This window comes from Lycorma delicatula, chromosome 1 (genome assembly GCF_047948215.1).
Source record: "Lycorma delicatula isolate Av1 chromosome 1, ASM4794821v1, whole genome shotgun sequence".
Classification (NCBI taxonomy): Eukaryota; Metazoa; Arthropoda; class Insecta; order Hemiptera; family Fulgoridae; genus Lycorma; species Lycorma delicatula.
Genome location: NC_134455.1, coordinates 120,950,158 through 120,963,474, shown reverse-complemented (window position 1 = coordinate 120,963,474; position 13,317 = coordinate 120,950,158). Strand labels below are relative to the sequence as shown.

Sequence of the window (13,317 nt, the reverse complement as noted above, 5' to 3'; positions counted from 1 at the left end):
AAAAAATACTTTATTCTAAAGTAAATTTTTGTTAAAAATATATTGCTGTACCTTAGTTAAATAATAAAAATTTAAATACAGCTAAAGGTAAATGGAAAACTAACACCTTGTACATTTCTGCTGTGCGGTAGTTCTATTGTAATGAATGGCGTTTCTTTAGCTAATTTCTTCAACCGTAATACACAATTTTCTATACCAGCATGTGTTCTTCAGGATGGATTTTGTAATTGCTTTACTGTTTCTTTCCCAGACCATAATGTGTTTATTTTCTACAATAAGAAATGATCTTTGAAGAAACTAATTTGTTATTTTACAGCTAGGTTTTTATTACAGTTTAATAGTTTGCAAAAAGAACAATGTTTCTTTGTATGGTAACAGGCAGGTAAAATACAATTAATTTTTTTTACGCCTAAGTTTGAAAGTAATAAATTATGCTGTTACATGCAAGAAAATAATTTATAGATAATAAATCAATAATATGTCTTCCTTTTTACATTATGTTTTTTATTTTTATATGTAATATTACTGAAATACATATATAAAATAACGTATAAGTAATTTCTAAACAAGCCCAGTATAAACTTTAAGATAAATTGTTGAACATTTCTGTACATGTTCTTCTTTCAATGTAAGTGAACAATAAGAGAGGATATTTGGAAATTCCTAGTTTAAAGGGTTAAAATAGAGTACCAATAAAATTTACTGTTTTTTTTTTTTTTTTTTATTTCTCGGTATCAAATGAAGATATTTACTTTATTTTTGTTGTGTATAATTTTCATGTGAATATATAAAGACAAACTTCTAAATTTAAAAAAAAATCGAGTTTAAAAGATTAAAATGGATTTTTGAATTTTTTTTTGAAACCCAACTATACTTTCCCTTCTATCGCTGTAGCTGTAGCCTTAAAACGAGAAGTACTGTAATCGATTCAATTTGAGCATACGCAGTTTTCGCCGTATCTTTACGTGTTGACACATAAGGAACCCAAAGAATACAAAAACCGGATGGAAATATTCACATATACGTGTGTTTGTATTCGGTGTTTCACACCTTACAGATCCAAAACTACTCAACCGACTTTGACCAATCTTGTTCAGATAACTTCTACATATGGGACATTAATGCCATTAAATTTTCAACTTAAAAGGTCAAGGGGTCAAAGGCTGTAGAGCAAGAGAATGAGGTCAAGGGAGAAATGTAGAGTAACTCGAGATTTCATTTAATTCCGGTCTTATTATCTTAGACGCATTTCTTAACAACTAAAAGATAATAATATTTCCAAAAACCTTTTTTTAAAAATCGCATTTTAACTCGAAAAAATGCTCTAGATATATTTATTAGTGGCTAAGTTGTGTAGTGCGTCATTAATACACAGACTCACCATAACGAGCGCTAGTTTAGCACTGACATACAGCTGCTACATTATTATATTTTAATAAAATTATAAATATTTTAATTAAGTTGTGTGTGTAAGCCGTGCATCAGAAAAAAGCTGCGTGACGTAAAAGTCCTACAATTGCGTTGTCAGCTTTTTTAATCTCTCTGTACAAATTTAAATATGAATTTTTTTTTATCTCCGTGACCACCGTTAGGTATTGCTTCAGAGAATGAGATGAATGACAATTTTTGTAGCGTGTGAAAATGCCTGATCGTGATTCGAAACCCGGAACTCCGGATGAAAGGCTGAGACGCTACCACTCGCGCCACGGAGGCCGGCTTAAATATTAACTTGGTGTGTGCAATCTTCACGTGAATATCTAAAGAACAATTCCTAAATTTTCTGACCTTGAAAGAGGTGAACAAAGATAAAAGATTTGAACAATGATTTCAAAATTTTCCCCATTTTCGACTTGTACTATTCGAAATATTCAGTAGATTTGGACTTGTAATACTCTTCACATAAATATCTAACAACCACTTTCAGGTTTTTTGAATTTTGATTTTTTAATGGTGCGACGGTGTAAAAAGCAGTGAATCAACAAAGATAGCCACTGCCACTGTTACTGTTATGTTCAACGTGACTGGCTGCACCTGTCTCTGGTTATTTGACTAAAACACATTAAAAAAAAAATTGACCACTACGAAAAACGGAAGTAATCATATAGAGTGGGCGAAGCCGTAATGGGGATACTAGTGTGTGTATATATTATATATATATATATATATATATATATATATATATATATATGTATACTAAATTCCCGTCGTGGCTTATATAAAGCACATATATATATAAACTTTTGCAAATAAAAATTTAATATCATAAATGAATTGTAATAATTTACTGTTTATATATCTATGGGTTTAAGGGAAACTTCTAATACTTTAAACATAGTTAATGTCCTTTCTATTATATTTTAAAAGTTAAGAAAAATTTCGGATTTTTACTTATCAATATTAAAAAAGCACTCTTTTACAATAATATTACAGTATTCACTGTTTAAAAATTTGTAACACTGTTGTTTAGGAATCTTTAATTGAATATTATTAGATTTTAATTAATGATTTTAATTTAATCTATAAGGGAAACAAGAAAATAAATAAAAAATAAAATAGAATTTGTTTTTTTTTAAAGGGATTGAAATTCATTTACCTCACATTATTCCTTGTGAATTTATATCAGATACTTTTAATTAACATTCCTTTGGCATAAAATCATGAAATCGACATTAAGAAACAGACACACTCATAGGAAAAATATATATATTCTTTCTTTGGAAAATAAAGCTTTGATTTATATTGAAAATCTCAGCGCTAAAATTGATTACTAGTACATTTTTGGGAGGGTTAAAAATATAATTTCATTAATTAAGCACTGAGTGATTAGTTTTTACTTATTTCATCGCAAATATAACGTGTAGATAGTGACAACAGGTTTGTGCAAATAAGTAAAGTAATTAATTTATAATTTTGCTTAGAAAATATTCGTACCTAATAAACTGAGCTGTATTAAAAAAATATACTTTAAAATTCATTTAGTATTTGCACTGCTCCCTTATTAAAAATTATAATTTTCTCCCTTCTTAGTGATGAGGAGATATAGAATCATATTTATTGCAGTAAAGGATAATTTAACTTTTTATTTATACTGTTGTCCTAATTTTACGGCTATGAGGCTTGTATAATATCTAAGATACAAGGGGTAAGAAAATTTTCTCTGAGAGTAATGATATTCATTCAAGGAAGGATAGAGACATTTGCAGGGTTGAATTTTAAGTGGATTTTGGTGGGCTACATAATATGCACAACAACAGCATATTAAGCGATTGCGTACCTTGAAGAAAGGTAATTGAAAACTGATTTACACCCCACTCTCCCCGGTAAGTCTAGCATATGATTTTGTTATTTTTGAAAAAAAAAAATTATGTTGCTTTTTAAAGTGACTGGTGATTCATTTACGGTAGCATATAACCGTTTGGTTGGACATCTTAGGTTGCTCCTAAGATATCCAGATCATTATCAAATTATTACTTTTATTTTAAATGTAAAAATTATGCTGTCACGATTGAAAATTATAATTAATTAAGAGTATTATTACAAAGTATTATTTAAATAACTTTTATTATAAGGTATAATATCTTGTTCTGAACTCATTGTTTTTGGATAGTAAATTTACGGGTATAAAAATAATATAACGGTAAAGTTAAATTAGAAGTAAGTAAAAAAGTAAAAGTAAATTTATCCTGAGATTTTTTATATTTTCAAGTGGATGAATTTAAGCTGTTTCTGTTATCTTAGACAAAGAAAAGGAATTGACCTGGAGATAGAGAAGAGTTCCAGCCGTGACGGGTCTCCAATTGACCCGGTCTGGAACCCTTGGATTTATGTGTTTCCTTAACCCTCACGTTCTAGCAAATCCTTCTATAACGTCCGGAAGACACGGAACGCCGGCGATGTCCCGATGTTGCGAGTAGAAAGGAAATATTACGGCTAATATTTTCTTTCTACTGTCACACGTTCTATCGTTTTTTCAAGAATCGCTGAATTGCTAGTATAAAAATATCATCTTTCAAGTCAGTACCTATGTGTTTTTAAATTATCCTAAGGCTTATTTATCGCACTTGCCATTTAAAAAAGTGCATATTTGTTTATCTGGTTAATATAAACTCAGGAAACATGGAATTATTTAGGTTGTAACATAAAAATAATAATCTACAGTTTTTTAACTTATTATGTATCCTGGGTATTACATGTAAACGTACTTTTAATAAATGTATTAGTAAAAAAAGTTATGAAAACTATTTTTCATTTAAATAAGTGTACACCAATCAATATATACTTTCCGAAATTTACAAGTTTTTTTTTTGACAAAACTAAAATTAAATTAAATAATATATAATTTAGAAAGATTTTTGTTTATTTGTCTGTTAGCAACAGCATCATGCAAGAACCAGCCAACCTATTGATTTCCAATTTTCAGGATATATTTGTGTTTTTCCGGTGAAGATTTTAAGCCATACTTGGGAGTTAAGATGTTAAAGATATTATTACAGAAAAAAAATCCTTTTACTTTATTATATTACTAATAAAATGACTAATTCTTTTCTTTAATTAATAACTGTAAAATATTCAACATTCTTACAAACATGAGAATAACGATCGCGTAAATAGCTGTGAAAAAAAGAATTAACTGTCAGTTTGGTTAGAGTTGTTAAATTCTCTTTAAAATAAATTTTATTTCGTTAACTTGTATAACGTTTATTTTGTGTTTAGTTTCCGTTTCGCTGATTTATTTAATTTAAATAACGTGTCTAATATTTATATTTTGTGTTTGGCCCACGGTAACCAAAAACTGTTTGCTTGTTTACACAAATGGTGATATTAGTTTACGTAGTTTGTTTATATTCGACTTGAAGGAGTTGCTAGGTCGAATTTTAATAAAAATTTTAACTTAGTAGAGGATATGATCAAACCAGATCGGTCTGAGGCCGCGTCCCTCCTGTTGGGGATGTTTACACTACTGTTGCGGGCAGACCGTTCAGAAGAAGGGGGGTTTCACGGAATTTGATACGTGAGATCCCCTCCGATGGCAGTGGGAGGGATAGTTCAGCGAATATGGAGATGATGGAACTTCGGTGCGAGAGCGATTGTTAGAAAAGCGCCGAGAGATGATGAAGAAAGACAGTCGGCTAGGAGGCAGCAACGGACTTCAGATTTACCGGTTTTAGCCGCAGTGGATATTGAAGGAAGTAGAGACCTTGAAGGTTATTTACAGTTTCCACCATTAAGGTCCGATGATGACATGGTGACTCCTTAAGACATCTGGGAAATGGAGATTACGTTTCTTCCCGCCAGCTGCGGAAGAGAAGAAATCCAAAGCTAGGAGTCGGCGTTCCTGTGACTTATCTCCAGTGGTCTCTCAAATGTGGAGGGGCAGCCAGATGGGGAGCAGAGAATTAGTGCTGGTAAGGATCTTAAGAAGCAGGTAAAATGTCTGGCAAATAACACGGCACTTCATTTACGTTATATTAAAGTACTGAGTTCTCTCGTTGACCGAAATGTGACCACTGAATTGGAAATAAAAGAGTGTTCGCGTAACATGGATGGCATCAGTCGAATGATAGACGTGTTCCCGGGATGTTCTTGATGACATTGATGTGGAGTCCCATGAGAAGCATTCTATGAAGCCGGAAATGGCGGAAGGGAGTACCCAAACGTACGTTATCATTACAGATGTAGCTTCGCAGACTCCAGATGTGGGAATGGACTGGTCTGGGTCCTGCTCTGGTGTGGAATTTCGTTTTATGATGTACAACGGTGTCGCTGATGGAGACCTTGAGAGGGCTGGTCCTTACGGGCTGGCCTGAGGATGTTTTCTAATCCTCAGTTGTGATGGGGGACACTGATGGCATCGATGAAGATACGGGTTTTGCTTGGGATTCACTTGGGACGTGATTCGGGTGCCGAATCACGTCCCGATATTTCGAAAAGCGCCGGGGATTAACGACCTGGTTTTTTTTAGGTAAATTGACGGTGGGCCAAGTGCTTAGAGTTTAATCCTCTGCTTCGGACTTGTCCGGGGCCAGTGTTGGTTACGGTTTGACATCGGTCTCACTGATTACGCCCTCATAATTGATTCGGTGGCCGGGGACAGGGAGGTGCCTCCATTGTCTGTCGGTTGGTTCCCCGGGTTATTTTCATAACTCACAGCAGGTCACAGTAGGACAGTGTGCTTCTCAAGGCCTTCGGGACAAGTCGGCCAACTTTTGCGTCTTCCAGTCGAGTACTTCTGTCGATGAGTTGAAAGAATTATCTTGTGCACCTGTTAGTGTCAACGCCGAAGGATTTAGTCAGGAAACGACCGGTAGGACCGGCGACGACAGTGGTGGTGACAACGGTGTTTATTAAGAATAAATTTAATAATGCTCAAAAGAAAATTTTACGAACTTTGGCAAAAGTGTACAACTACTGAAGAAAACTAATTCAACGAGATACAAATTTTAATTGTTTGATACTCTTTTTTAATTAAAATATTACTTTTGAAGCATCCTACTTTTGAATATATATACTCGTATATAAAACACACACACATACACAAATACAACACACTCACATATTTATACCGTTTTATAGGCAGCAAGCCGGCTCTAAAATCAAGGAATATTAATTTGTCGTCATGTTTTTCATTCGATAATTATTTCGCTTATAATTATTTCTTCTTTGTTCTCCAGTTCAGTGAACAACAGACGTTGCTTAAATACTGGCAATAGAGATGATTGCTTACTATAATGGAAAAAAAACCTCAGAATTATTTTTCTACTAATGATCTTATGCAAGAATATTGAGAAAATTAAAAACATTTTATTAAGGACTTCAGAAAAATCTAAAAGGAGTATATTTTATAATTTTAAAGTAAATTAAACTGGATTATAATGAAGTTTTGATAATAGGTCAGTATAATCCAAGGTAAGTGAAAGCGCTAGAAATAGACTTTACTGAAAAAAAGAGCAACATTTTGCAAATTTCAACCTTTGGTCTTAATTAAAATAACAAATAAAAAAGTATTTTTTGTTTACTATCACCTAATAAAGAAAACCAGTAAGGAGGGGTTGACGTGAACTTGATCTTGACTTAGTTAAAACTATTTTACGGCTTCTTCTACAAAAGGCAATTAAATCTAGTTATCAGTTAAAAAATCAACTCAATGCTATTCAAAAACTGAGATTTATTTTATTTTCATTAAAACTCTTGGTTTAGTATCAAAAAATGAGGGATCCATTGTAAATTAATCTTTCTAAAATATAACTGCAAGTGATAATCGTCCTTACTGATTAGTGTATTTCAACTAAGAAATTTCTTCGGTTTCTTATTTTAGAACCAAATCTCGGTTGTATTGCCATACTAAATACAGAAGAAGGTTTGGGATGAGGTTGTGTATACAATTTTATTGACATTGATTTTAACAACTCTGAATGGTATAAGCCTCTTCATATTTTCTACATTGCAGGTACAAATAATTCTACATTAACAAATAATATAATAGAAAAAATATTTCTGTTTCTCTTAAAAAAGATAACCATGAAACCGTAATACCCTTCAAAAATGAAAAGACATAAGCAGAGTTTGTGCTCTGTTCTTCATACCAGTAGATTGTAACAAAAATAAATTTAAAAAAATGTTGTATAATAATTTAGGGTTGGTATGATAGGTTATGAGTGCAAGTGAAAATTTTTCTTTAAGTAAGTTTAAACTCGATAGTCTTTACGATAATGAAATTGATTTATTGTAGATTTTAAATCAAAAACGTCGTAATTTTTTCAATTACATATAAAAAATAAAGGCTATTTCTTCTTATTTATCAAAGTGAATATCTCGTAATTACCTAAAATTCAATAATCATTTGTCATTCAAATTATTGTTTCAAATTTTGCTTCTTCACCAGACTAAATCCATTTTTTCAAAGCATATTTCTTCAGGCCCTTGAACGTGATAAAATCAGACAATAGTGTCCAACGTTTTAAAGAAATGGTAAAGAATTTTTCAACTTATTCTGTGAGTACCATTTGTGAAACATGGAAATGGATAATATAATATGAACAGAAATTTTTATCCTGGTGATATTTTGAAACCGGTGTTGCGTCAATAAAATTTTTTAATCCGGTTTATGATAAAATTAAGTAATTGAAGTCAATCAGACAGGTACGTAATATTAGACGTAGTTTATACAATGCTTTATAAAAAAAGTATATGGAAAGCAGCAGTAAGTGAGTGAAAAAACACTAACAGCGTTTTATTTTTTTGCCTTTCTTGAATATGCTATATTCATGATTCACAAATGTTTTCTCCTTATAATAAGATATTGTGAAATTAAAATTTACATGTAATTTATTAATTTTTCAACGCTGTGCAGAAATTTATACACATAAATTATATTATTGAATATAAAAATACATTGGTTTAACGTTGAATTTCATACTATGCGGTGAAGGAGGTTTTTTCCAGTACTTTCCCATTAAATACTCGTTAATTTAGTTGGGTTTTTTTATTCGCTTTAAGTCAATTAAAATGGAAAAATAATGTATATCATAGCAATATAATGTGGTAGCAATGTACTTTATAACACGTACCGAAAAAAAAAAAACTTTTAATAAAGTAAATACTAGGGTTTAAGATTTCAGCTCGTACAAACAAGAATTCATAATATAAATTATACTTTCAAATCAAATTCTAAATACATTATACGAGAATTAATATTTTTATAATTTACATAATTATTTTGCGCTCAACCGAGGGAAAAAATTTCTTTAAACCTTCAGGTTATACAAAGAAAAGAAATTACCTATTATAAACTCAGTTTTAATTTTTATTTTTATACTCGTACGGATTACATTTAACTCGTACTACATTGATGCATATTAAAACAAAAAAAAATTAAATATCTGCTAGATTATATCTTAACAAAATTATGAAATAACTTTGGAATCGCTTCAATAAATTTCATGAATACTTAAGTTATAAATATACTCAATAATTTCAAAGGAAAAACTTTCCTAAACAGATTTTGAAAATAATATATGCTTTTTTCTTTTTACCTCATCACTATGCGACTGAACTTCAATATCACAAAGAATAGTGAATTTAAAAACAGGTACTGGATTAGAAATTTAAAATTTATGAGAGTTAATAAAAGATTTTTTAATTACAATTTTTTATTTAATGCTAAAATTATTTTCATGACATTTTCACCAAGAGCTGTTGAAAAAAATCTGATGTGGATTACACACGACTTCCTTGTACGCCTATTAAATTACATTTACACATTTTTTTAAAATGAAACACATAAAATTTTATTCCATTAAAAGCTTCTGATATTTTTTCAAATTTTTGTTGTTATTATTGAATTATTATTCATCGTAAAAATGTTTTACAATGAGAAGTTCATAATTATTAATAGATCAAAATATTTAAATTAAAAAAAAGATGAAGTCTGATTTGAACGATGTGCTAAGATCCAAATATTTCATTTATTAAACTTTTATTTGGCTATAACTCTGGAACCAATGATAATAAATACCACCTGATACATCGTTGAAAAGCTCTCAATGAGGGCTTATTACTGCAGTTAAAAAAAAAGTCAAAAATTACAATTTTTGAGATTTTTTCGGCACTTTTAGTTCAGTCGATTGCAATCAAAAGGGGAGGTGCCCAAATAGCTGTTACAACACTCCTAAATCAAAAATTTCAACATATTACGGGTAATCGTTTCTGGGTTATGCGAGATATGTACGTACATACATAGGTACGTACAGAGGTTACGCCGAAACTAGTACAAATGGATTCAAAGATGATCAAAATGGATATTTCCGTTGAAATCTAGAGACTGAAGTGTTTTGTAATCACAATACAATACTTCCTTCACTTCTTACAAGGAATTAAAAAAATGTTGAAAATTTTTATAATTTATCACAATTAAACTAAAGGGATCTGTGATTTTTTCGTGCATTTAATTTTTGATTTATTGTTAGGCAGTTATTATTGCAAAAAAGGTTTTTTTTTAATTTAATATTTTAATGTCTTCAGTTATTTACAGTATTTATCGGCGAATGTTAAAAGTTGGATTACTCATTAAGGAACAAGTATTTACGATAGACTTGAGCAGTGTCATTAGTAGAAAAATCGAGTAGTTCCTTATAAATCCTCCCGTAATACACAATAATTAATTCATGACAGAATAATATAAATTATTTTGGAAAACTCCTTTCCTAAGATCTTGAACGTAAATTAATTATCACGTTCAGCTTCTATATGAATTTTCAATTCTATACCAATAAAACCGTTAGTTTAAAAAAAAAAATGTTTCTTATTTAACAGTTTTTTTATGAAAAAATTTCTTAATTTCATTAATTTACTGGCTTGAGAAATTTGAATTCTTTAAAGTACCGACTTATATACTAAACGTTTATTCTAACTTAACTGCTGAAATTCAGATTGGAAAATATTGCAGTTAATAACGACGGTGACAATTTCATTAATTGTATGCAGTCTATGTATGAAGTTTAATTAAAACGCTTAGAGAAACTACCTGTTTAATTGTGTCCTTAGTGTTAATTGATAATCTGTCCATCTATTACAATAAATAATGTATTTATTTAAATGAATTGTTGCAACAAGTAATTTTAATTATCTATTTTGTATAGAAACATGAGTATATTTAAAATAAGCAATTTTACTCTTATTAATTTGAAATTAATTTTTAAAAATAGCATTACAGTTAATTTTTTTTGTATAAATTAAAGTTCACTTACCAACAATTTAAAATATATTTCCAAATACTTTCGGAGCTACTACACCATCATCAGGGATTTCTTATAAGACGTTAATTCAAAATTCATATGTCATATGTATAATATATTTAAATTAAAATTGTTACGTTCTTAACAGTCGTTCGTCAAGAGATAAAAAAATTTATACGTCAATAAGAGTTTAACATGTCCGCAAGATATTTACGACTATTATGAAATATAAATGAAATAGTACCAACCTATTAATAATTAGTTACTGCATAATTTGTTTATATAGGATATCATTATCGAATTTGACTTGTTCGTTCATTAATTTATTATTATTCAAATATACATGAAATTTTTTTCATATGCTGGTTTTAGTAAAACAAATTGTTAGGGATGTAGGATGTAGAGGGTATACTGAAATGAAACGACTAGCACTAAATAGGGAATCTTGGAGCTGCATCGAACCAGTCAAATTACTGAAGACAAAAAAAAAAGCTGGTTTTATAATAATATATTTGGTTTTATAATATTTTAATATATTTGTTAAGGTTATAATTATGTCCGCGTTTAGCGAAATTGATTTTTCTTTATTATTTTTAATTATACAATTAATATGTTCTTTAATTCTTATGAGGAATTGAACGATTTGTCATTCCAATATATTTTAAGCCACAGTTTTCGCAATTTAAGACTATACACTCCTTGTTTTTCTAAATTATAATTATTATCTTGATTTACTATTATAGAAGGGTCTTCATTATTTATGTATTTTATTATTTGTTGTGTACTCTGTTTTTAATTTAAAAGTTTTAAATATTTTATTAAGTTTATTATTATATTTGTATTTTATTCAGTTTTAGCGTATTCATTTACTATATTATTATTAGTTTTATTTTGACCTTTATGTGTACTTTATTTTTTATTCTGTTGTATAACTTATTTATTAATTTACTATCATATGCATTATTTAAAGCTATATATGTAACATTATTTATTTAAGTATTTAATTTTATATTATTATATTTTAAGTATTTTAACGATCTATAAATTAAGGAATTAAAGATTGCCATTTTTTTTATTCGAAGGATGAAAAGATTTGAAATGTGTTATAGTATTATGTTTGGTTAGAAAATTAATTTTTGTTTTATTTACTTAATGGACTTAAAAAAATATAAATTAAATTTGTAAATATCAGTGTATATAAAATGTATTGTATGTAAATTAAGTTTTATACACTGAGTTTTATACACTATCACTACTAAATGTTTACCCACGTTTCTTTGCATAACTAAGAAGGTTTTTGGATATATTTCATCTCGAAATATCTCTAATATATATCTTAGAGATATTTTATATATATATATATATATATATATATATATATATATATATGATGTTGTAGTGAAGATTTGCCGGTTGAAGCATAAACTTTAATGAATTGTAAACTGTGATTATCTATCACTGTGTGAGCTGGGTTTGAACCGATTGATTATGAACATCTAAAAATCAATTTTTAAATTTTTTGAGTTTCATTTCGATTTTCAGGAGTTAAAATTGATTGTTGATTTTTTTTGAAACCCTGTAATTTTTTTTAATTTCACTTAAATGAAGAAATTAACCTAATTTTTGGTGATTGCAATCTTCATATCAATAAACCAATTTTTGAATTTTTTAAATTCAACCTTGAAATGGGATATGGAAAGGTAAAAACGTTTTTGAACAATGATTGTAAATTTTCCCAATCCCGAATGCAGTAAACAAGATATTCAGTAGATTTGGGCTTGCAGATACTCTTCAGATAAATATTTAAAAACCATTTTCGTTTATATTTTAATCCCAGTATTTTAAGTGGTGCCAAAGTATATGGCGCTGTGGGTCAACCACCACAGTCACTGCCACCGTTACTGTATGACTGGCTGCACCTTCCTCCAGTTACTTGACTAATAAACAGAAAATAAAAAGATTGGTCGCTACCGGAAACACAAGTAACCATATAGTGCCGCTGAAGCTGTGACGGAGAGCTGGGATATAAATTTAATAATTATTTAAAAAAAATACCTACAGTACTTTATATATGAAGGTTAATTAATATATGTAGAAATGTAGCAATCAATTTTGTAAATTATCTAATTAAAAATTCACCTGATTATCAAATTTAATTTTTATATAATACTAAAATTTAATGTTACTCACCAAATGAAATGAAAGTATTCCTAATGAATCCATTAAATCAAAGATTTATTTACCTGAAAAAGAGATAATGTTAGCGTTAAAATGATAAGTAATAAAAAAAGAACAAAAATTTACATAATTTTCAAGATACACATATGAATTACACTATAAAGAAAAAAAGAAAATATATTTGTCAGAAAGTAATATAACTCATCACAACTAAAGATAAAATTCACGTGGTGTCTCAATATTATTTTGACGTTCCATAAAATTATTTATAGCTCACATTATTGACCTCTAATTATGAAAATAATATTTTCAGTTTTCTATAAGATAAATAAAATTACATTATATGAAATGTAATTACTAAAATTACGTAATTATTAGTTTGGTTTAGTTATTTAGTATGAAAACG

General features: G+C 29.1%; 1 protein-coding gene across 1 annotated transcript in view; it reads right to left on the bottom strand.

Moving 5' to 3' along the window:
• The window catches only part of cpx (synaptic transmission protein complexin), a 267,739-nt gene that overhangs the window by 171,830 nt on the left and 82,592 nt on the right, over positions 1-13,317 (bottom strand). The window lies entirely within an intron of this gene.